Source organism: Oncorhynchus mykiss, chromosome 1, assembly GCF_013265735.2.
Source record: "Oncorhynchus mykiss isolate Arlee chromosome 1, USDA_OmykA_1.1, whole genome shotgun sequence".
Classification (NCBI taxonomy): domain Eukaryota; kingdom Metazoa; phylum Chordata; class Actinopteri; order Salmoniformes; family Salmonidae; genus Oncorhynchus; species Oncorhynchus mykiss.
The window spans coordinates 72,217,567-72,243,149 of NC_048565.1; the positions used below are offsets into that span (position 1 = coordinate 72,217,567).

The 25,583-nt window shown below is 42.3% G+C and overlaps 1 protein-coding gene, 1 long non-coding RNA gene and 1 pseudogene across 7 annotated transcripts in view; 2 read left to right on the forward strand and 1 right to left on the reverse strand.

Annotated features, from left to right (window-relative positions):
• LOC110528794 (polymeric immunoglobulin receptor-like) overlaps nucleotides 1–25,583 on the reverse strand; it is a 49,103-nt gene that overhangs the window by 14,753 nt on the left and 8,767 nt on the right. The window lies entirely within an intron of this gene.
• Nucleotides 4,751–22,059, forward strand: LOC110532645 (annotated as a pseudogene).
• On the forward strand, nucleotides 10,984–11,585 carry LOC118965495. Its single transcript, XR_005052784.1, has 3 exons — nucleotides 10,984–11,048; nucleotides 11,214–11,267; nucleotides 11,450–11,585. It is a non-coding gene; the product is annotated as an uncharacterized LOC118965495 (long non-coding RNA).

Consider the following 25,583-nt stretch of genomic DNA (forward strand, 5'->3'; position numbering starts at 1 on the left):
GAGATGGGGGGGACGCGGGAGATAACTAGTGATAATCAGAATCACCTGTCAACACAGGCTGTCTTAGACTTAGAGTCAAACACAGAGAACCTTTGGTCTAAAAAAAGTAAGCAGGAGTTACTTAGACAGGAGGGTTTTAAAAAACCAAAAGGATGGCAGATTTACCAGACACTCACTGGCAAGGGGAGAGAAGGAATGGGTACGACTAGACTGTAACAGATGGGAGTTAGTAAACACAGAGGGATGTCCAGTGGAAGGACTCAGAAGACATCAGTCTGTCTCAAGTGTGAGGCTTCATGTTCTAACCCCGGATATGACCTGTGTAGAACCGAGAATGTGGCAAAAGGCAGAGATACTCAGGGTAGAAGGATGGTTGGGAGGTGAATGGCACCTGCTGGAGGCCTCTGCTAGCACTCCAGGGCAGAACAAGGGAAGAAGCAAGAGACTCCCCTAGAGGGAGAGGCTCAGAATCCAAAGGTAGAGAGAAAGGCTAGGGATTATGAGAAGGACCAGCACAGAGGGAGAAAGAAGAGGGGTGATTAAGTTCTGTCCAAAGGAGTGGAAGAAGCAGTATTGCTGGCTGAAGAGCTAAGTAAAGTATGTTTTAATCTACAGAAAGGCTTTAAGACCCAAAGACCCGAGAAACAGAAGGGAAATAAAGCAAAAAGGGGGCCTAGTGAAGACAGTCCGCCCCCCAGGAACAGGAAGACATGGAGAAAAAGTAGAGACTAACCCCCTGCTTCCCCAAAACATTACATGAAGAAGAAAGAGTGGAGGATGAAGAAGGGAGTAGTGGAAATCAGATCTGCCAATATCTAGAGGATATAGGGGATCAAACCTGTTTCAAATTAGAGACATTTTACGGGGAACACCCCTCATGCAGAGGATGGGTTAGACCATCAGGGGATATGTATCAAGGGGAAGTGTTGTTGTGGAAAAGCATGGGGGGGTAGGTTAGATAAGTGCGGTAGTTGTGGGATAAAGGTAGCGGGATACTTACATGGACACCTTAGTTTAAGAGGAAACACAACAGAAAGCTGTTGCTGGAGGTGTTTGACCAGGGCCCAAAGCTGGCCAATGCAAAATGTGTTTGTTAATCAAAATGGGGTATTAATGAAGGACGTAATACCCATGGAATTAACGCTCAGACATAATGGAGCAGTAGTTCCCTGGGATCCGTTTACTGGGAAAGTAGTATGAAGTATGAAGGGTTTAACGGGAGGAGTGTATTATACAGGCTCGACCTTCCCAAGAGATGGCAGGAGACCACTTCAACGCATGTAGTAAATGTATGAGAATAACCACTGAAGTAATTAGCCACCCAGGTGGGGGAGCTCGAGAAAGGAAACCATTGTGTACAACTTGCTTTTGTAAATTGCCTGGACACAGAGCAGGTGGGGAAATGTTTTGGTGTAGTCCCATGGAGCCATGGAGATAAGATGTAGAGTTTATAGAGATAGCAAAAATGGGACGCTCAGTGACAAACAGTAATGAAGAATAGTATGCATGTGCTTCAGAGATATGTTTATCAAGCTGATCTAAAATGGTTAATAGGAGTGGTGTTAAATTGGGATGGATTCATGTTAGGGTCAGTTGTCATTAGTGAAACAAACAAATATGACAAAAAGGCAAAGAAAGGGGACCCGGAGAGGAGTCCTCAAAGCCCTGGAGAGGGTGATGCGGTAGCACAAAAAAGGACTCTGAGGACACCTCCTTTGCTGGGTCCGCACACACCTTCACCACCGGCTCCGCCTCTTAAGTGGTTCAATGAGGTACCTTACATTCAAGTACCGCCCCCAGATGAGGAAGAAGGCGAGTCATGGACAAAACAAGAAAAAGCTAAATCAACAGTAGAATGTGACTGGGTTAACCTGATGCAAAATTTGGGATAAAAGGATGCATAGACACTGTCACTGGTGATAGTTTCACAGTGACATTTCACAGTGACAGCTTGCCTCATCTAAAAATGTGTCGGTGTGATGTGCCAGTGCGACATGTCAAACTGACCCTTTACAGGAATAGCTAGCCGCAAGATTAGAATGTGCCTCAGAGCATGGGTTGACTTGGTCCTGAAGAAAGAGTATATAAGAAGCATGCTTTCAATGGAAAGGTGTGATAGTGCTACTTGATTTATCACTGACAGACAGCTTGTGATACTTCAACTATCATCAACCTAAAAGGTAATATCGGACTTTCATACTCTAGAACAATTGTAACTTTTGATTTCTGGATCTTGTAAAGAGACGAACAGAGACCATACCCAGTATACTCCGATTGCCTACATAATCCACCCCGTAACTGGAGTCGATACACAGCATCAGTAGAGATACGAAGGGTCTTGATCTCGACACAGCCTTTTAACAAGATTCAGCGAATCATAATACAAACTTCTAGTAGGAGAAACAGATACTAAGTGATTGGATAAGCCTCTGGAGAAATTGTGAGTGGAAGAACATACTCTTTGGGGGACAAACAGGTCAACCTGCGCTAAGGTAATTAACTGCTTGTTGTAATACATATATAAGGCATTAATAGTAGTAAGTGTTTTGATGATTGTTGATGTAATAGATTAACTTCTTATTGGCCAGGTGGGACGGTGAAACACATGAAAAGCATATTTCAACCAGGCAGATGTGACACGAAAGTCAGAAATAGCGATATAAAAAATGCCTTACCTTTGATGATCTTCTTCTGTTGGCACTCCAAAAGGTCCCAGTTACATCATAAATGGTCCTTTTGTTCGATAATGTCCTTCTTTATATCCCTAAAAACTCAGTTTAGCTGGCGCGCTTCAGTCAATAATTTACCCAGTTTCCCTCCATCAAAATGCATACAAAATGAATCCCAAACGTTATCAATAAACTGTTCCAAACAAGTCAAACAACGTTTATAATCAAACCTTAAGTATCCTAATACGTAAAGAAAAGATGCAATTTAAGACGGAGAATCGTTATTGTCTTTACCGGAGGAAAATACCAAAGAACGTGCTCTCTTCCACGCACTTGGAAACGCTACAGTCAAAATGGGAGCCACCTAGAAAAATGACAATTTCTGGCTAATTTTTCCAAAAAACAGCCTGAAACTCTTTCTAAAGACTCTTGACATCTAGTGGAAGCCCTTGGAACTGTAATCTGGGAGGACTTGGCCTTACAATAAAAGTGATAACCATTGAAAACAGTGGTAGGCTGATTTTTTCTTTTGGGGGGTGGGGGTGTGGTTTGTCCTCGGGGTTCCGCCTGCCATATCAGTTCTGTTATACTCAGACATAATTTTAACAGTTTTAGAAACAAGAGTGTTAGAATGTTTCCTATCCAAATCTACCAATTATATGCATATCCTAGCTTCTGGGCCTGAGTAACATGCAGTTACTTTGGGCACGCTTTTCATCCGGGCTTCAAAATACTGCCCCCTAACCAAGAGAGGTGATAGGCTCAACTCGTTGAGCTGGAGTTAAGCCAGTGCAGACCGCACCTATGGGACTGCTTGAGATATATTTTCCCTACCATGTGAGACATGAGTAGACTCTCTGACTATAAATTTGGACCCAACTCAGATTTCAGAGATTGGATAGATAACCTGAAACAGATATGGCTTGAGGAATTGGGAGAGCGCCATGACCATTCTGAAGCCACAGAGAACATGTTTTATAACAGAACCTGCCGCATCCTTCCAGAAAAAGTACAGTATAACTGAGGGATGTCGTGGGCTGGGATAGAAAGGCGGGTGGGGAACACAAGGATTATATGAGACACCACTGCCAGAACTGGCTTTGTGATAAACAAGCAAAGAAATCAGGAAAATTGGGGCTTGATGGTACAGTAAAAAAGGCCCAATTGGCTCAATTGGAGAAGAGGAATAAAGGAGGTGAGCCTGACATGGTGATGATGAACACTCATGCTCCTACAGCAACCCCAAGTGGACCTGCGCCGCAACCACAGCCCATTGTGCCTTTTGTACAATTTCCCTCTCAGACCTATGGGAACCCACAACCATGTGGCCCACCATCACCCAGAATGCCATCTATGCAATGCCCCCAGCATGTGTGTGGACAATTTGGACACATGAGGAACCAATGTCCACAAAATCCTCAATATCAAGGATGGGCTATAACACCTGGAGTGAACTGAAGAGGGAGAGGAAATTTCAGAGGAGGAAACAGGAGGATACCAACAACAAGGTGGGTATCAGCAGCAACCCCAAACCTATGGAGGACCTCCCCAGCGGGCACAAGGAGGTTACCAGTCCGGTCCTGGCCACTAAGGAGGATGCGGAGGAAATCAACCACAGAGAGAGGGAAGAGGAGGTGTCTGGCAACAAGGAAAAAGAACACCAACAGTTCCTATTTTCCTGACGAACAGCAATGAAGAGGCCCAGACCCTTTCCTCCAGTATCCCAGTACATATTTGAAGATGGGAAAAGGGCCCAATAATCAAACTTCAGGTACATGAAAGAACTATCCCATTCTTAATTGACACTGGAGCCCACTGTACTTGCTTAGGTGCACCAGGACAAATCCTGGCTCCACCTATGACCAGCTGGTATGTAAGAACTGTAGGGGTCTTGGGAACTCCACAAGAATTGTACTGGACTGAACCATTGATAATTTACATGGAGGAAGGAGAAATATGCAAGGCTCCTTTTCTCAACTCCCCATCAATGCCTGTTAAACACTGGTTGCATTATGTCCATAAAACAGAATGAGTTAAAGAAGTGATGTCTATGTGGATCAGGAAGTAGTCAGGTGCCTGTGTGCCTTGTCCCTGACACACCAGTTTGTCCGTACAAACATAAATACTACCAGACTTTCTCGCTCATCCACTCATGGCTCCACATCTCCTCCTTGTCCTGCACATTATTTTCTTCCTCACTGGACTTTCAGGTCAGTGAGGGAAGCCATTTTGTTGTTTGATATTATTAGACTCAGTTCCTGAGTCAGACCCTAAGACTGAATACGTGCTGAATGTCGTAACACTTGTAATGTTCTTTCTACTTTGTCCACAGACATTGTAGTCACATTAAAGATTTTAAGTATGTTGTGTTCAGATTTGTTACGGAGATGTTTTATGATGTATTTGTAAAATAGTTGTACTTTTCAACAGTTCTAGTTTTTGCACAATACATTTAAATAAGACTGCCAGTAAAATAGAACTAACATAACAAGAAAACACACACTTGTGTGTCTATCAATATGAAAAATGATAGATAATGTATTTTTATTGACATGTTTTTAGCAAATGTCAGTAAAATATTTAGCACAAAATGTTTTGTTCAACATTGTACTACAGTAGATATCAGCGCAACCATCCAGTCAATGATACAGTATATAATAAATATTCCATTAACTTCTGTCTTTATTATTTTAAAACATATATTTTAATTGATTGAAAGTAGAGATTGTGTCCACAGTTTAGGGATGGAGTAAAATCTTGTGTCAAAGCTAAATATGAGTATAAGTTACTATCTGGTGTCACAAACACATTTTGTGACAACCACAGTTTGACTCAGTTTTCTACAGAGGTCAAAAGTTTATGCATTCTGTCAAGTTGTTTGGCTGACAATCTAGTGGGACTTTTGAGCAGCTGGGTAAAATGAAAGTACTGCATCTATATATCTGTTTTCTGTTGTTCTGTCTACAGGTACACAGAGTGTGTCCACAGTGAGACATGTGTCTGTAAAGCAAGGAGGCTCCATCACCATCCCATGTCCCTATGATCAGAAATATAGAAACAATGTGAAATACTGGTGTAGGGGACCTCATTTCTTGTTTTGCTATAATCTAATTTGTACTAAGTCTAAGAGTACATCTGATTGGTTGTCCATCTCTGATAATGTTACAACATGTATCTTCACTTTGACCATGAACAATTTGAAACCAGGGGTCTCTGACTATTTCTGGTGTGCTGTGGAGAATGTTGGACCAGATGAAAGATCTGATCTGTATCTGTCAGTTACCACAGGTAAGATCCAAACACTGCTCACCTCTCTGCTCATTAAAATACTGTCTACTGAGTTTAGTAATAGATTGTATAATTTGTGTGGATTAGTATCTGAATTTCCCCCAATAATCTGACACACACTGGCATCATAACTGAATTAAAAACATACAGTAACACTGTTATGTCTGCTTCCAACTCACACTCTCAAACACGTAGATCCCCTGAACGCAGATCGCTCTCCAGATCCCAATCACCTGAATTCTGATCACCTGTTCACCTGTCATTATCACACTCTATTTAGTTCAGTTCTTCGTACCCCATCATTGTGAGGTATTGTTTGTTTCGTGATACACTTTTATTTGGAGCGCCGTTTTTCCCATTAGTTAATCCTCCTGCATATGATAGTTTCGTCCTGCCTCACTAGTCATGCCTTTTCCCTATTCCCTGCCTGTACTTTAGCCTATCGAATTTCCTGAATTTCCTGTTATCAACCTATTACCTGATCTCCCAGACGACGTTACTAGCTGTCTGTACTGTTGCTTTTTTGGACACCCTGTGTATGACCTTCAGCCTGCCCCTGGACCCAACTACCTGCCTCCTCCTGTGGTACTTTACAAATAAACACCTGCTGCGCCCTGCGCTTGAAACCAGCTCTCTGTCTCCCATCATGTTCATTACACACACCTACTCATTCAAGAGTTTCTTTATTTTTAGAACTTTCTACATAGTAGAATAATAGTGAAGACATCAACACTATGAAATAATACATACGGAATCATGTAGTAACCAGAAAAATGCTAAACAATTCAAAATATATTTTGGATTCTTCAAAGTAGCCACCCTTATCCATGATGACAGCTTTGCACACTCTTGGCATTCTCTCAACCAGATTCACCTGGAATGCTTTTCCAACAGTCTTGAATGAGTTCCCACATATGCTGAGCACTTGTTGCCTGCTTTCCAGCGGTCCAACTCATCCCAAACCATCTCAATTAGGTTGAGGGTGGGTGATTGTGGAAGCCAGGTCATCTAATGCAGCACTCCATCATTCTCCTTCTTGGTGTTGGGTCATTGTCCTGTTGAAAAACAAATGATAGTCCCACTAAGCGCAAACCAGATGGGATTTTTAAATACATTTTAGAATAAGGCTGTAACGGAACATAATCTGGAAAAGTCAAGGGGTCTGACTACTTTCCGAAGGCACTGTATACAGTGCACATGAAGTAGATATAGTTAGACAGAGGGAAGCTCGGATGCTTCCTCCATTGAGATAGTTTCAGCCACTTGCGAATTGAAGGCGCGTTGGCATATGTTAAGATGCTGGAGAAGGTGGAACGCTAACCTTGCGACGGTAACCTACGTTTTGATGTGATTTGTTTGACAATCAGATCAAAACATGTTCTTGGCACATTAAAACATGTTTACAGTGAAATTACATGTCTTTACTATAAAACCCAGACTGGCCTCTGCCTGGTGGCTTCAAATATTTAAATCCGCCCCTGCCTGTGACTAGCAAGGCTAGAGACAGGTGTCTGGGTTAACAAGAATACTTTTAATTCTCCAAATTACAAATATATCTATATTTCCTTTTCAGATATAGAAGATTGAATACAAAATGAAACACCTACTTAAGTGGTCTTGCTTAAACATTTACAGTGCCTTGCGAAAGTATTCGGCCCCCTTGAACTTTGCGACCTTTTGCCACATTTCAGGCTTCAAACATAAAGATATAAAACTGTATTTTTTTGTGAAGAATCAACAACAAGTGGGACACAATCATGAAGTGGAACGACATTTATTGGATATTTCAAACTGTTTTAACAAATCAAAAACTGAATAATTGGGCGTGCAAAATTATTCAACCCCCTTAAGTTAATACTTTGTAGCGCCACCTTTTGCTGCGATTACAGCTGTAAGTCGCTTGGGGTATGTCTCTATCAGTTTTGCACATCGAGAGACTACATTTTTTTCCCATTCCTCCTTGCAAAACAGCTCAAGCTCAGTGAGGTTGGATGGAGAGCATTTGTGAACAGCAGTTTTCAGTTCTTTCCACAGATTCTCGATTGGATTCAGGTCTGGACTTTGACTTGGCCATTCTAACACCTGGATATGTTTATTTTTGAACCATTCCATTGTAGATTTTGCTTTATGTTTTGGATCATTGTCTTGTTGGAAGACAAATCCCAGTCTCAGGTCTTTTGCAGACTCCATCAGGTTTTCTTCCAGAATGGTCCTGTATTTGGCTCCATCCATCTTCCCATCAATTTTAACCATCTTCCCTGTCCCTGATGAAGAAAAGCAGGCCCAAACCATGATGCTGCCACCACCATGTTTGACAGTGGGGATGGTGTGTTCAGCTGTGTTGCTTTTACGCCAAACATAACATTTTGCATTGTTGCCAAAAAGTTCAATTTTGGTTTCATCTGACCAGAGCACCTTCTTCCACATGTTTGGTGTGTCTCCCAGGTGGCTTGTGGCAAACTTTAAACGACACTTTTTATGGATATCTTTAAGAAATGGCTTTCTTCTTGCCACTCTTCCATAAAGGCCAGATTTGTGCAATATACGACTGATTGTTGTCCTATGAACAGAGTCTCCCACCTCAGCTGTAGATCTCTGCAGTTCATCCAGAGTGATCATGGGCCTCTTGGCTGCATCTCTGATCAGTCTTCTCCTTGTATGAGCTGAACGTTTAGAGGGACGGCCAGGTCTTGGTAGATTTGCAGTGGTCTGATACTCCTTCCATTTCAATATTATCGCTTGCACAGTGCTCCTTGGGATGTTTAAAGCTTGGGAAATCTTTTTGTATCCAAATCCGACTTTAAACTTCTTCACAACAGTATCTCGGACCTGCCTGGCGTGTTCCTTGTTCTTCATGATGCTCTCTGCGCTTTTAACGGACCTCTGAGACTATCACAGTGCAGGTGCATTTATACGGAGACTTGATTACACACAGGTGGATTGTATTTATCATCATTAGTCATTTAGGTCAACATTGGATCATTCAGAGATCCTCACTGAACTTCTGGAGAGAGTTTGCTGCACTGAAAGTAAAGGAGCTGAATAATTTTGCACGCCCAATTTTTCAGTTTTTGATTTGTTAAAAAAGTTTGAAATATCCAATAAATGTCGTTCCACTTCATGATTGTGTCCCACTTGTTGTTGATTCTTCACAAAAAAATACAGTTTTATATCTTTATGTTTGAAGCTTGAAACGTGGCAAAAGGTCGCAAAGTTCAAGGGTGCCGAATACTTTCGCAAGGCACTGTACCACTTCCCCATGGTTATATCTATTTGCGTGTCCTGTGACACATATAAGTATTTGTGGCTTTCTTCTCTTCTCTGTTCAAGTTCCATATTATGGTATGGTTAATCGGGAAAGGGGATAGATACCTAGACAGCTGAACAACTGAATGCATTCAACCGAAATGTGTCTTCCGCATTTAACCCAATCCCTCTGAATCAGAGAGGTGCGGTAGGGCTGCCTTAATTGACATCATCGGCTGCTGGGGAGCAGTTTTTGGGGTTTAACTGCCTTGCTCAAGGGCAAAATGGAAGATTTTCTAACCTTGTTTGCTCGGCGATTCAAACCAGGGAGCTTTCGGTTACTGGCCTAACTCTCTTAACCGCTAGGCTAACTGCCATGATAATATGATAGGCCATAAAGTATGTCTACTCTGTCGCAACAGTGCAAACAAAAATGATGCCTATGACACGTAGATCAATGCCTGTGATTATCTATATATTCTATTTAATTGTATTTTATATTCCAGTTTGTTGAGAAAACATAGTAAGTATTTGTTTAATGAAAATGTATTTAAAAAAAATGTGTTTATGACTGTAATTTGCGGAATATTATAAATACAGGACAGTTGATACTATAAATGAAAGGTTTGACATCAAAGATCACTAGTACCAACATCCTCTTTTCTTTATTTCAGAGGACAAGAAGGCAAAGGACCAACCAGCAAACACCACAGTAGTAAGCTATGATCATGTTATCTTCTCACACATCTGTTCCTTTCTCTTCTTGATATTCTAGGGCTCTCTTTGGTTAGTAGTTAGTCATAACAAGCATTTTAAATTAAACCAATTTCTTTCAAGACTATTAAGTAAAACCGTTTGCAAATAAATTGGTTTCTATATTTAGTCATGCACTGAGGATGCATCTTTGACCAGAACAGACTTCCTCAAATCACTCACCACAACTACTGACACTTGAACAATAACACATTTTGTGCTGTCATTGGGGAAGAATGTAAATGCAAAAAAAAGGTGGAAATTCATGTCAGTATGCATGAGAGGTACGACATCCTTCTATGGCGTATGGTAAAACTGGTTGATGTAAACAAGGGGAACAGAACAACAGGTAAAACGTAATCCCTTTGACCAAATCCTCTTCTACACCCCCTTAAACCTCTGCAACCCAACCCACCCCCCCCCCCAAACCAACCTAACCTAACCCACTCCAACCCAACCTAAACCATCTGCAACCAAACTTCAGCCCCCCACTTCAAACTGAACTCACACTAACTCAAAGTGAAAGTCCACAGTGTCAGTCTCTCTCTGAGATGATGTGATCATGTTAATCTCTGTCCTCCATCAAACAGGCCCTGAACCCTGAGAGCCACGGTGACTTGTACAGCACTGTGATCCCTAAGCAGCACAGGACAGCAAAAAAGGTCAACTATGCTCATGTCAAATGGATGTATATGTTTTCTGAATAACTCCATGTGTAACTGTCTACCAGCCGGACCCTTTTCCTGACGATGCAATTACATACAGAACAATGGTCAAAAAGAACAAGACCCAACTGAATGTACAGACAAAGCTAAGGCTGCTTTACTGATGTTATGTTCCTTGTTTAGCAGCGTTCTATCCATAGCTATGCTAATAGTTATCATGAACTACGTTATGTACTGTGACTGTTTAAGCATGGTAAATAACACCAGTTAAAAGATTAAGTAAATGCAAAGATTGGGCTGACTAACAATTATTATGTGTTTTGTGTTTTCTGAATAACTCTGTGTGTCTGTCTATGAGCAGGTTCCATTACCTGATGATGCAGTGACATACAGCACTGTGGTCACCAAGAACAAGACCCAACCAAATGTAGGCCTACATAAAAAGCAGATATTCTGTTTTGATGATTTGACTAACTTATTTGTGCCTGTATGTGTCTACTGTGTACTGCATCAATACAGAAGGAGCTGTTTATCACCATTATAACTGTGTGTGTGTGACTGTGTGTGTGTGTGTGTTCCTCCTCTCTTACAGGCAGCAGAACCAGATGATGTGGTCTACAGCACAGTGGCCCAACACCAGAGATAGGTCTGTGTAAAGCATAAACATAACATTACTCTTCAGTCATGCAGCATGTTTGCCTTTTCATTTGCTGTCATCCTTTAACTTCGTCTGACAACATGTTGCTATGATTGTGAATCCAGTGGGAAACCACACTGCACACAAATGATGGTTTTAGATGAGTGACTGAAGGTTCACTTTCTCTCCAGCAGGGAGTAGCAGCAGAGCAGTGACAGCATTAAATCCTTGGTCCCAAAGAACCAGACAATCTCTTTATGGGGGAAAATACTGGAGGATCTCAGTGTACTAAGGCATCAGAAGAAATGTGTCCAGATTGACAGTAAAACATATACTTTGATTTGGCCCCCCCTGCCCAAAACATTTGTCCTAATTATTTGTATTGGTCTCTTTTTCAAGGATGAATCGAAATGTACAGAATGGTTACGTGGAGGGAAATGTGGGAGGGTAATGCCTTTTCAATTTCAGTCAAGGGGAGGGTTTAGTATTTGTAATTCTAGTTCAGGGAGGGTTATGTCATTTGTAATTTATCAAATTTCCATATTTCACAGCATTTTAGAATTAGTTGCTTATTTGGCTATGTACAATGTGTGCCGGATGCCGCCCCTCATCTCTGATTTTCCACTGGGCGTGCAATATCAAGTGCCCTTATAGGCTATTTAATGTGTGCATGCTCGGAGAAGCACAGAGCAACATTAAAACACACTGCGATGGATATTCCAACCCTGAGCCCCAGCCTGCTCTGTTCTTGCTAAACAAATACTTTTACCAATGGCTGTGTTGTGTAAGCCTTCAGCGGCGGTTCATGAGGAGAGTCAAAAGCTTCTTCTGAATCTTTGTTTTGATTACACCTTTCTTTTTGAGAAGGAGAGCACTAAGAGGAGGAGGACTGGAGGTCAACTTTGATGACTTGATACTACTATAAATTATTTGACTAAAACTAAATGTTTCTAGCCAATGATATATGTATCAGAGTTATTGACCTCACAATAAGCCAGATTGGAGTAATTTACATTTGGCTGCTGACACTTGAAGCAGGAGCTGCATCACAAACTTTCGGAAATGGCCAGCTCATGGTGCCAGAAGAAGGCAAATTCGAGAAGGCATAATTGAAGTCAACAGTCTTCGTTTAAATTAGACTTTACTAACAACAAGAAGGCTTTGTGTTGGAGCCTATTTCTTCCTAGTTTAGAAATAAGAGTTAAGCCTACCTGTTTGACAGATGAAATTAGGCTATAAGCTGTTATATCCAAAGATTTGTCAGTCAATTCCTCCACCCACCATACACTCTTTAAATAATTCATCACTGACATAGAGGTAGGCTGACAGAGGTAGGCTGTTATGTTAAAACCGAGACTCAAATTGCAGGGTATGAGAGGGATTGCCATAATCCTACCTTTTATTAAAGAAAATGGCAAAAAGCACAGTCCTAGCCCTTGTTAGCTTAAGATTTTTAAGAAAATAAAACAGATCTGATTATATAAAGTGATCCACAAAAGCGCTTTGGTCAGCAATGCTTTATCCTAGAAACAAGATGTAAAATACACGGGAAAGACATGATACTGATGCACATGAGGATGCATTGTATCATTGTTTAATTTCTTTGACATTCAGAGGCTAAACTACAACCTTCTATAGTCGAGGAGACAAAAAAATTAGACTTTGCTTGGTAATTTAATTCTGTCACTGTAACGGCAGATTTCCTCCTCTTCGTCTGAAAAGGAGGTGTAGCAGGGATCGGACCAAAACGCAGCGTGGTAAGTGTCCATATCGTTTATTATAAAACATAAACTGAACACTAAGAAATACAAAACAATAAATGTGAACATGAACGAAAACCAAACCAAAACAGTCCCGTGTGGTGACAAACACAGAAACAAACCAACAGTGAAACCCAGGCTACCTAAGTATGATTCTCAGAGACAACCAACGACACCTGCCTCTGATTGAGAACCATACTAGGCCGAAACAGAAACCTAAACATAGAAACACAAAACATAGACTGCCCACCCCAACTCACGCCCTGACCATACTAAATAAAAACAAAACAAAGGAAAATAAAGGTCAGAATGTGACAGTCACTATCAATTGATTTAGCTATTCATTTTTTGTACAGTTGAAGATGTTTAAACCCAGTCAGCTTTTAGGGAAAGACTTGTAATCCACGGAAGAAGAATAGCCAGCAGATAAAATGTACATTTGTCTGCGTTGGTACAGTTCCATGTAGAACTGAGGATCTGAGGACCCATGCCAAATATTTTCAGTCTCCTGCGGGGGAATAGGTTTTTTCGTGCCCTCATCACGACTGTTTTGGTGTGCTTGGACCATGTTAGTTTGTTGGTGGTGTGGACGCCAAGGAACTTGAAGCTCTCAACCTGCTCCACTACAGCCCCATCGATGAGAATGGGAGCGTGCTCGGTCCTCCTTTTCCTTAAGTCCACAGTCATCTCCTTTGTCTTGATCATGTTGAGGGAGAGGTTGTTGTCCTTGCACCACATGGTCAGGTCTCTGACCTTCCTCCCTATATACAGTCTTGTTGCTGTTGGTGATCAGGCCTATCACTGTTGTGTCATCAGCAAACTTAATGATGGTCGACCATGGCCTTGCAGTCATGAGTGAACAGGGAGTACAGGAGGGGACAGAGCACACACCCCTGAGGGTCCCCTGTGCTGAGGATTAGCGTGGCGGATGTGCTGTCTAGGATCCAGGTACAGAGGGAGGTGTTTAGTCCCAGGGTCCTTAGCTTAGTGATGCGCTATGAGGGCACTATGGTGTTGAACGCTGAACTATCATCAATGAATAGCATTCTCACATACTGTAGGTGTTCCTTTTGTACAGGTGTAAAAGGGCAGTGTGGAGTGCAATAGAGATTGCATCATCTGTGGATCTGTTGGTGCAGTATGCAAATTGGAGTGGGTCTAGATTTTCTGGGAAAATGGTGTTGATGTGAGCCATGACCAGCCTTTCAAAGCATTTCATGGCTACAGACGTGAGTGCTACGGGTTGGTTGTCATTTAGGCAGGTTACCTTAGTGTTCTTGGGCATAGGGACTATGGTGGTCTGCATGAAACATGTTGGTATTACAGACTCAGACAGCGAAGGTTGAAAATGTCAGTGAAGATGCTTGCCAGTTGGTCAGCGCATGCTCGGAGTACACGTCCTGGTAATCTGCCTGGACCTGCGGCATTGTGAATGTTAACCACTATAAAGGTCTTACTCACTGACTGTGGAGAGCGTGATCACAATTGTACAGAACAGCTGATGCTCTCATGCATGTTTCAGTGTTACTTGCCTCGAAGCGAGCGTATAAGTTATTTAGCTTATCTGGTAGGCTCGTGTCACTGGGCAGCTCTAGGCTGTGCTTCCCTTTGTAGTCTGTAACAGTTTGCAGGCCTTGCCACATCTGACGAGCGTCGGCGCCGGTGTAGTACGATTCGATCTTAGTTCAGTATTGACGCTTTGCCTGTTTGATGGTTCATCGTAGGGCATAGCAGGATTTCTTATAAGCTTCCGGGTGAGAGTCCCGCTCCTTGAAAGCGGCAGCTCTACCCTTTAGCTCAGTGCGAATGGTACCTGTAATCCATGGCTTCTGGTTGGGGTATGTACGTACAGTCACTTTTGGGATGACGTCTTCGATGCACTTATTGATGAAGCCAGTGACTGATGTGATGTACTCCTCAATGCCACCGGGAGAATCCCGGAACATATTCCAGTCTGTGCTAGCAAAACAGTCCTGTAGTTTAGCATCTACTTCATCTGACCACTTTTTTATAGACCGAGTCACTGGTGCTTCCTGCTTTAATTTTAGCTTGTAAGCAGGAATAAGGATGATTGAATTATGGTCAGATTTGCCAAATAGAGGGCGAGGGAGAGCTTTGTACACGTCTCTGTGTGTGGATTAAAGCTGGTCTAGAATGTTTTTCCCTCTGGTTGCACATTTAACATGCTGATAGAAATTAGGTAAAACTGATTTCCCTGCATTAAAGTCCCCTGCCACTAGGAGTGCCGCCTCTGGATGAGCATTTTCCTGTTTGCTTATGGCGGTATACAGCTCATTGAGTGTGGTTTTAGTGCCAACATCGGTCTGTGGTGGTATGTAGACAGCTACGAAAAATACAGCTGAAAACTCTCTAGGTAGATTGTGTGGTCTATAGCTTATCATGAGATACTCAACCTAAGGCGAGCAAAACCTTGAGACTTCCTTAGATATCGCGCACCAGCTGTTGTTTACATAAATGCATTGGCCCCTGCCCCGTGTCTTACCAGAGGCTGCTGTTCTGTCCTGCCGATAGAGAATATAACCCGCCAGCTGTATGTTCTTAATGTCATCGTTCAGCCACGACTCGGTGAAACTTAAGATTATACAGTTTTTAATGTCCCATTGGTAGGATAAACATGCTTTCAGTTCGTTCCATTTATTTTCCAGTGTTTGAACGTTAGCTAGCAGGACGGATGGCAATGGCAGATTAGCCACTCGTCGCCTGATCCTCACAAAGCACCCTGATCTCTTTCTGCGAAATCTCTGTTTCCTTCTCCAGCGAATAACGGGGATCTGGGCCTGGTCGGGTGTCTGTATTATATCCCTCCAGTCCGACTCATTGAAAAAGAACTCTTCGTCCAGTTTGAGGTGAGCAATCGCAGTTCTGATGTCCAGAAGATCTTTTTGATCATAAGAGACGGTAGCAGCAACATTATGTACAAAACAAATTACGAACAACATGAAAAAACAAACAAAATAGCATGGTTGGTTAAGAGCTGATAAGACAGCAGCCTTCCCCTCCGGCGCCATCATAAGGGAGTTTGTTGGCTTTTCCAACAGAATAACACTTCCTGGTTCAAGGTAGAACCCTTTTTGGTTCCAGGTAGAACTTTTTGGGCTTCCATGTAGAACCATTTACACAGAGGGTTCTGCATGAAACTCAAAAGGGTTCTACCTGAAACCTAACAGTCTTTTCAAAGGGTTCTCCTATAGGGACAGCCGAATAACCCTTTTAGGTTTGAGATGGCACATCTTTTTCTAAGAGTGTAGGCTGACTGTCTTAAGTGGAAAGGTAGGCCAAACTTTTGAAAGTACAATGCTCAGATTCCTGATACTTGCAAACAAGGATAGTTTCGTTGCGAACAAGACACACTGATTTGGCATTGGAGAATGATAGGCCTGTGTGTTCATCTTATCTGTCCATTCTTAGCCTGTTCTTAGCCTGTAATTTAATTTAATTTGTGTGGTATTAAAAAATATTCTGCTAATATGTAAAATGAAATCAAATTGCATGAAATGTATATAAAGGGCTATTTCTTTCCATGGACCTGATAATACCATGATAGATTCATGCAATCATTTTACTATACATTAGATCTTTCCACCCCTATACATGTCCAAACGTTGCCTGTGTACTCACAACCCGCAGCCATGTATCCTATCAAAATTCCTGCATTGCAATGTAATGCTTACAATACGAAGAACAGTTTCTAAAACTGGATATCTAATGCTCTGGTCTGTCCAAGAAGTGAGGGTAAACGGTAGACATGATCTCTGCATCCACTTTGTTTTAATAAATATTTTGGATAAAGGGGAGGGTCACTTGTTTTCTTTCTAGGGTTCAGGTCGAATATATTTAGCTGAAGGGAGGGCCATCCAATTTAATTTCAGAGAGTTCTGATTTGTATTAAACTGTCACAATTATGTCCATGTGGACACTTAACTGTCCATGTGTGTTTCTTCAATAAAAAGTAAATAAAACCTGAATGTTTTATTTTTATTAAAGAATATTGAACCTTATGTCAAAACTAGCCTATTGAATTCAATTTTTGCTATCTGCCACTGAGGGGGGCATTGGGACCCAAACAAAAGCAGGAAGAGATTAACAGATAACCAGTGATGTCTATGAATATTACGAAAAATAGTCATTTTATTCGGGGCCTCAGATCTTGGCACACAGGAGTGTGCATAATTAACTTATTTGGGGTAGGGGGCAATATTGGGTAGCCTGGGTGAAAAACATGCCCAAATTAAGCTGCCTGCTACTCAGCCGTACTCAAACTAGAATATGCATATAATTAGTAGATTTGGATAGAAAACATCCTCAAGTTTCTAAAACTGTTTGAATGATGTCTGTGAGAATAACAGAACTCATATGCAGGCAAAAACCTGAGAAAAAAATCAAACCAGGAAGTGGGAAATCTGAGGTTTGTAGTTTTTCAACTCAGCCCCCATTGAAGATACAGTGGGATATTAGTTATGTTTCACTTCCCAAGGCTTCCACTGGATGTCAACAGTATTTATAACCTGTTTTGAGGACTCTACTCTAAAGGAGGAGCTCATAAGAGCTCATTGAGTGAGTGGTCTGGCAGAGTGCCACAGCCTTGGTCTGGCACGCTCTCGTGAAAGGTAGCTACGTTCCACTTCATTTGTACAGACAAAGGAATTGTCCGGTTGGAACATTAATGAAGTTTTATGTTAAAAACATCCAAAAGATTGATTCCATACTTGGTTTGGCATGTTTCTACGGGCTGTAACGGAACTTTTTGAACTTTTCGTCCGACGTTCGGCGCGACCTGAACGCGCTTTTGGATTTGTTTACCAAACGCCCTAACAAAAGAAGATACTTGGACATAACTGATGGACATTATCGAACAAATCAAACATTTATGGTAGAACTGGGATGCCTGGGAGTGCATTCTGAGGAAGATCATCATAGGTAAGTGAATATTTAAAATGCTATTTCTGAGTAATGTTGACTACCCAATATAGCGGGTGTCTTTTTGGCTTCTTCGTTGTCTAAAGGCTGTACTCAGATTATTGCATGTTTTGCTTTCTCCGTAAAGTTTTTTTGAAATCTGACACAGCGGTTGCATTAATAAGGAGAAGTGTATCTGAAGTTCCATGTATAATAGTCGTATCTTTATCAATGTTTATTATGAGCATTTCTGTAAACTGATGTGGCTCTCTGCACAATCACAGCATGTTTTAGAACTACTGAGCGTAACGCGGCAATGTAAACTCTGATTTTTTTTTATATAAATATGAACTTTATCAAACAAAACATACATGAATTGTGTAACATGAAGTCCTATGAGTGTCATCTGATGACGATCATCAAAGGTTAGTGATTCATTTTATCTCTATTTCTGCTTTTTGTGACTCCTCTCTTTGGCTGGAAAAAATGGCTGTGTTTTTCTGTGGCTTGGTGGTGACCTAACATAATCGTTTGTAGTGCTTTCACTGAAAATCCTATTTGAAATCAGACACTGTGGATGGATTAACGAATATTTTAACTTTAAAATGGTGTAAAATACTTGTATGCTTGAGGAATTTTAATTATGAGATTTTTGTTGTTTTGAATTTGGCACCCTGCACTTTCACTGGCTGTTGCGGTGGGGTTCCGCTAGTGGTTAACAGGTTAACAGGTTAACAAGACATAGACTCCAAACCCACAAATGTTTCTTATACATCCCTCTCCCTCCTACTTATTATCTTCTCCAGACTCTCTGGTTAAACTGTTTATATCATTAAGAAGCAGTAGTGTTTTGATGCTCTCTTCTTTAATCAGTGCATTTACTGTATATGTATACATTCCCCTACATACTGTAAGTATTTGGACAGTGAAGCTAAAACTTTTCTTTTGGCGCTATACTCCAGCATTTCGGGTTTGAGGAAAAAAAATGTAATCATGAGGCGACAGTACAGCAGTGGTGGAAAAAGTACACAATTGTCATAACTGAGAAAAAGTAAAGATACCTTAATAGAAAATGACTAAAGTAAAAGTGAAAGTCACCCAGAAAATCCTTCTTGAGTAAAAGTTGGAAAGTATTTGGTTTTAAATATACTTAAGTATCAAAAGTAAATGTAATTGCTAAAATATATAAGTACAAGTATAAATCATTTCAAATTCCTTATATTAAGCAAAGCAATATTTACTTAAGTACTTTACATCACTGCAAGCATGTCATGTTTGATTTGAGGTTATTTTCAAACGTATTTGTTTTACTGTTTAGAAATGAACAGACTTTAGGTATCTAGTCCCCCCATTTGAAGGTGTCATAAGTATTTGGACAAATTAATATGTGTGTGTGTTAAAGTAGTCAAACGTTTAGTATTTGGTCCCAAATGCATATCATGCAATGGCGAAATCAAACTTGTTGGATGCATTTGCAGTTTATTTGGTTGTGTTTTAGATGATTGTGTGCCAAGTATAAATTAATGGTAAATGTGTCATTTTGTAGTCACTTTTATTGTAAATAAGAATAGAATAATATGTTTCTGATCACAAAATATATACATAGTTTTTGTCAAAATTGCTATAACTTAGTAAATATGGTTGGGAATCATTGATGGACAGCAATATTCAAACCTTTAAGTAAGAACTGAGACTGGACCACTCATGTTATGGGTATGCTTGTCATCTGCAGTGATGAGGGTCACTTTGGGGTCATGATAGGGGCTGCACCAAATGATTGATATATTATAATAATTGATTATGCTTATGTTGTATTAATAGAAGGGAAGGGCTATAAGACCATCCCCCACTATATTTATAGGGTCCTAGTCTACAGACTAGCGATGTACACATTATAAGGTTTAACTTCTCTAGGGCAGCATTGGGAATTTTGGATGAAAAATTATTTATTGTATTGTGTAACATGAAGTCCTATGCGTGTCATCTGATAAAGATCATCAAAGGTTAGTGATTAATTTTATCTCTATTACTGCTTTTTGTGACTCCTCTCTTTGGCTGGAAAAATGGCTGTGTTTTTCTGTGACTCTGTGCTTACCTAACATAATCGTTTGGTGTGCTTTTGCCGTAAAGGCTTTTTGAAATCAGACACAGTGGCTGGATTAACGAGAAGTTTATCTTTAAAATTGTGTAAAATACTTGTATTCTTAAAGAAGATATTGTCTGATTGATGATTTCACCAATAAGCCTATGATTGACAAGGAACCTACCCCAACAGCAGGGACTTGGGAGTTTGTCAGGATCAAAAGAAAGAAGAAAGGATCAAAGCCAGTAACGAACTGACACCCCTATGAGCAGTGGTCAGACACTTAATTACTGATGATGTCAACAAGCAAATCTTGACAGTGATCTAGACCTGGATACAGGGGACACTGGGCTTTACTGGTGTGACCTTGATATCAAAGATGTAGTGGATGACGACATAAGAATGTATACGATCTATATACTGCTAGCATCTCTGTTCATTGAAGCAGAATGAATAGGATGAAGTAATGTTACCTAAACAGTTCTATATCATGTGATGAATATGCTACTTTTCCCATTACCCCACACTGTCAACACTTCACAGAAACGATTACTCAACTTGAGTGGGTTGAGTCAATGACGTGAACTTCCTGTCCAATTTTGCGCTCCCCTCGGGCTAGTGTGGTGGAGGATATATTTTGTGTGCTATACTCAGCCTTGTCTCAGGGTAGTAAGTTTGTGGTCTGTTGATACCCCTCTAGTGGTGTGGGGGCTGTGCTTTGGCAAAATGGGTGGGGTTATATCCTGCCTGGTTTGCCCTGTCTGGGGGTATCGTGGGACAGGGCAACAGTGTCCCACGACAGACCCACCCTGTCTCAACCTCCAGTATCTATGCTGCAATAGTCTATGTGCCCAGGAGCTAGGGTCAGTCTGTCCTATCTGGTGAAATTCTCCTATTGTATCTGGTGTCCTGTGTGAACTTAAGTATGCTCTCTCTAATTCTTCCATCTATCTCTTTCTCTCTCCCCTCCCGGAGGACCTGAGACACAGGACCATGCACCGGGTCTACCTGACCTGATGACTCCTGGCTGTCCTCGTCCCCAGTCCACCTGATCATGCTGCTGACCTAGTTTCTGCTGTTGTACCTGTGGCTATTCAAACCTGACCTGTTCACCGGATGTGTTACCTTGTACCGGACCTTCTGTTTTCAACCCTCTCTAACCATCTCCCTCCCTCTCGCTCTCCTTCTCTACTGCTGTCTCGACCTATGAATGCTCGGCTAAGAAAAGCCAACTGACATTTACTCCTGAGGTGCTGACCTGTTGCACCCTCTACAACCACTGTGATTATTATTTGACCCTGCTGATCATATATGAATGTTTGAACATCTTGAAGAACGATCTGGCCTTATTGGCCATGTACTCTTATAATCTCCACCCGGCACAGCCAGAAGAGCACAGGCCAGCCCTCATAGTCTGGTTCCTCTCTAGGTTTCATCCTAGGTTCCTGCCTTTCTAGGGAGTTTTTCCTAGCCAGCGTGCTTCTACATCTGCAGTGATTGCTGTTTAGGGTTTTAGGCTGGGCTCTGTATAAGCACTTCATGACATCTGCTGATGTAAAAAGGACTTTATCAATACATGTAATTTCAATTTGAAGAAATGTTTCCATGATTGAATAGTTATGGTGTTCATATCATATAGTTTCTTACACAACCTGTATTTTTGTCTCTCAGAGAGTTCAGGTATTCCAGGCCTCTATGTTGACCAACAACAGGTCACTGGAATTGTAGGAGGGAGTGTCATTGTCAATTGTTATGGTAATTATGGAGCTATAAGTTTTTTGCATGCTGGGTGACTCGTGTGGAGAGTAGTAATTGGGAATTTAGATGAAGCATCAGTAGAACTAAAGCGGATCATTCATGCCAATGGTAAAATAGTTGTAACAGTGACTATGAGTGGACTAAAAAATGAACACATGCTTGTACCAGTGTGCATTGGGAGACCTACTGATAACTGTTCGTAAGACTGTCAGTCAACGAACCACAAAACAGAATCCCAACACTATAAGTAAGAACTGAGTGACTATTTTCAACAAACCACACTTTAATCCATGCTTTACTTACCATTTTAGAAACTAGTCACAGAAATGCTGAAAGTAGTGTTATTTTCTTAAAAACTTTCCAGCAATACAAATTCCATCAACCCAAGATGTCTCTGCAGTCACTTTTACCTGTCAGGCTTCAGCCAACAACACTGTGTGAAGTAACAATGTTTATTATAACAGGGGCAGGCAAACGACAGGTCAAGGCAGGCAGGGGTCGATAATCCAGAGAAGGAGCAAAGGTACAGGACGGCAGGCAGTCTCAAGCAGAGTTCAGTAATCCAGAGGTGGGGCAAAGGTACAGGATGGAAGTCAGGGTCAGGGACAGGCAGAGTGGTCAGGTGGGCGGGTACAGGGTCAGGACAGGCAAGGGTCAAAAACCAGGAGGACGATAAAAAGAGCGGCTGGACAAAGACAGGCGCTGACAGGACAAATGCTGGTAAGCTTGACAAACAAGACGAACTGGCACAGACAGACAGACAGAAAACACAGGTATAAATACCCAGAGGATAAGTAGGGAAGATGGGCGACACCTGGAGGGGGTGGAGACAAGCACAAGGACAGGTGAAGCAGATCAGGGCGTGTCAGTAAGTGTATAAAAACACCCCTAAAAGATCACCACTAATGTAAGACACAGGAACCTTGGTATAAAAGTCTTTAGTAATAAAATGGAATTGCAGACAGAGATTCACATACAGGATACCTCAGTAGTCTATAGTAAAGATCTGTTTGGCGAAACAGGAGACAACACTCTTTATACTAGTTGGTGAGGACAACCTACCGTCAATCATACCTTAACATTGTTGCATTGGATTAGATACAAAGTATCTAAGATGAGAAAACATGTCTAGACTGTGGTTTCTCACTCTGTACTATAAGCCATCAACCACACCTGTGTAGTCTCAGGCGCTTTGCTACTTTCGGAACATCTCGGCCTTGAGGCTGCGTGACTATCAGCAGGTGCAGGCAGTTCTCAGCCTGAGAACTAAAGCAGTACATCTCCATTTCTCAGTACATGTCCATCATTGAGCATTGCAAGCATACAATGGCTTTCACATAAATACAGAAATCATGGCACTGGCGGCCTGTGCATATTTGTAAACAACAGCTGGTGCACGAAATCTAAGGAAGTCTCTAGATTTTGCTCGCCTGAAGTAGAGTATATTGTGATAAACTGCAGGCCACACTACTTGCCTAGAGAGTTCTCAGCTATACTTTTCGTGGCTGGTTATTTGCCACCACAGACAGATGCTGGCACTAAGAATACACTCAGTCAGCTGTATAAGGAAATAAGCAAGCAGGAAATCAATCACCCAGAAGCAGAACTCCTAGTGGCCGGAGACTTTAATGCAGGGAAACTTAAATCAGTTCTACCAAATCTCTATCAACATGTTAAATGTGCAACCAGAGGGGAAAAATGATAGATCACCTGTACTCCACACAAAGAGACGCGTAAAAAGGTCTCCCTCGCCCTCCATTTGGTAAATCTGACCACAGCTCTATCCTCCTGATTCCTGCTTACAAGCAAAAATTAAAGCAGGAAGCACCAGTGACTCGGTCTATAAAAACTACAGGACTGCTTTGCTATCACAGACTGGAATATGTTCCAGGATTATTCCGATGACATTGAGGAATACATCACATCAGTCACAGGCTTTATCAATATGTGCATTGAGGACGTCGTCCTCACAGTGACTGTACGTACATACCCCAACCAGAAGCCATGGATTACAGGCAACATTCGCACTGAGCTAAAGGTTAGAGCTGCCGCTTTCAAGGTGCGGGACACTAACCCGGAAGCTTACAAGAAATCCCGCTATGCCCTGCGACGAACCATCAAACAGGCAAAGCGTCAATACAGGGCTAAGATTCAATCACACTACACCAGCTCCGACGCTCGTCGGATGTGGCAGGGCTTGCAAACTATTACAGACTACAAAGGGAAGCACAGCCCCGAGCTGCCCAGTGATACGAGCCTATCAGACAAGGTAAATCACTTCTATGCTCGCTTCGAGGCAAGCAACACTGAGGCATGCATGAGAGCATCAGCTGTTCCGGATGACTGTGTGATCATGCTCTCCGTAGTCAACGTGAGTAAGACCTTTAAACAGGTCAACATACACAAGGCTGCGGGGCCAGACAGTTTTCCAGGGTGTGTGCTCCGGGCATGTGCTGGCAGGTGTCTTCACTGACATTTTCAAAATGTCACTGATTGAGACTGTAATACCAACATGCTTCAAGCAGACCACCATAGTCCCTGTGCCCAATAACACAAAGGCAACCTGCCTAAATGACTACAGACCCGTAGCACTCACGTCCGTAGCCATGAAGTGCTTTGAAAGGCTGGTAATGGCTGACGGGCGGCTCTGGCGGCTCCTGACTGACGGGCGGCTCTGGCGGCTCCGGACAGGATGGCGGCTCTGGAAGCGCCGGACAGGAGGGAGAACCTGGAGGGATGAGACAGAGAGACAGCCTGCTGCGTGGGGCTGCCACAGGAGGCCTGGTGCGTGGAGGAGGCACAGGATGGACCGGACCGTGGATGCGCACTGGAGGTTTCGAGCACCGAGCCTGAACAACCTGTCCTGGCTGGATACTCCCTGTAGCCCGGCAAGTGCGGCGGGGTGGAACAAACCGCTGTGCATGCGTAGGGCTGGTGCATGCGTAGGGCTGGTGCCAAATAACCCGGGCCGAGGATACACACTGGAGACCAGATGCGCTGAGCCGGCTTCATTACTCCTGGCTCGATGCCCACTCTAGCCTGGCCGATACGAGGAGCTGTGATGTAGCGCACCGGGCTATGCCTGTGCACTGGGGACACCGTGTGCCTCACGGCATAACACGGTGCCTGCCCGGTCAACCTCTCGCCACGGTAAGCACAGGGAGTTGGCTCAGGTCTCCTACCTGACTTAGCCACACTAAGGACATTTTTGGGGCTGCCTCTCGTCCCTGTTGCGCTGCCATGCTAACTCCTCATATCGCCGCCGCTCGGCTTTAGCTGCCTCCAGCGATATTCCCCAGCCTGTGCCCAGGGTCCCTTACCGTCCAAAATCTCCTCCCATGTCCAGGAGTGCAGAACCCTCTGCTCCTGGTTACCACGCTGCTTGGTCCAGTTGTGGTGGGTAGTTCTGTAATGGTTTTTGTTGATGGAAGAAGGAATAGACCAAAACGCAACGTGGTAAGTGTTGATGGTGGAAATTTAATCAAAACTGAACACTTAACAAAATAATAACGAGGAATAACGAGAACGAAACAGTTCTGTCAGGTGATACACACGTAACAGAAAACAACTACCCACAACCCAAGGGCAACGATTGACAGCTGCCTCTGATTGGGAACCATACCAGGCCAAACACATAGACATGCTCACCCCAACTCACGCCTTGACCAACCTAAAACAGAGACATACAAAAGGAACTAAGGTCAGGATGTGACAACTGTGCTTTGAAACTCTCGAGGCATTTGATACTGACACTCAAGCTCCTTTGATCGTTCTGGCAGAGAAAGGCTATGAAGTATACATTTTTTT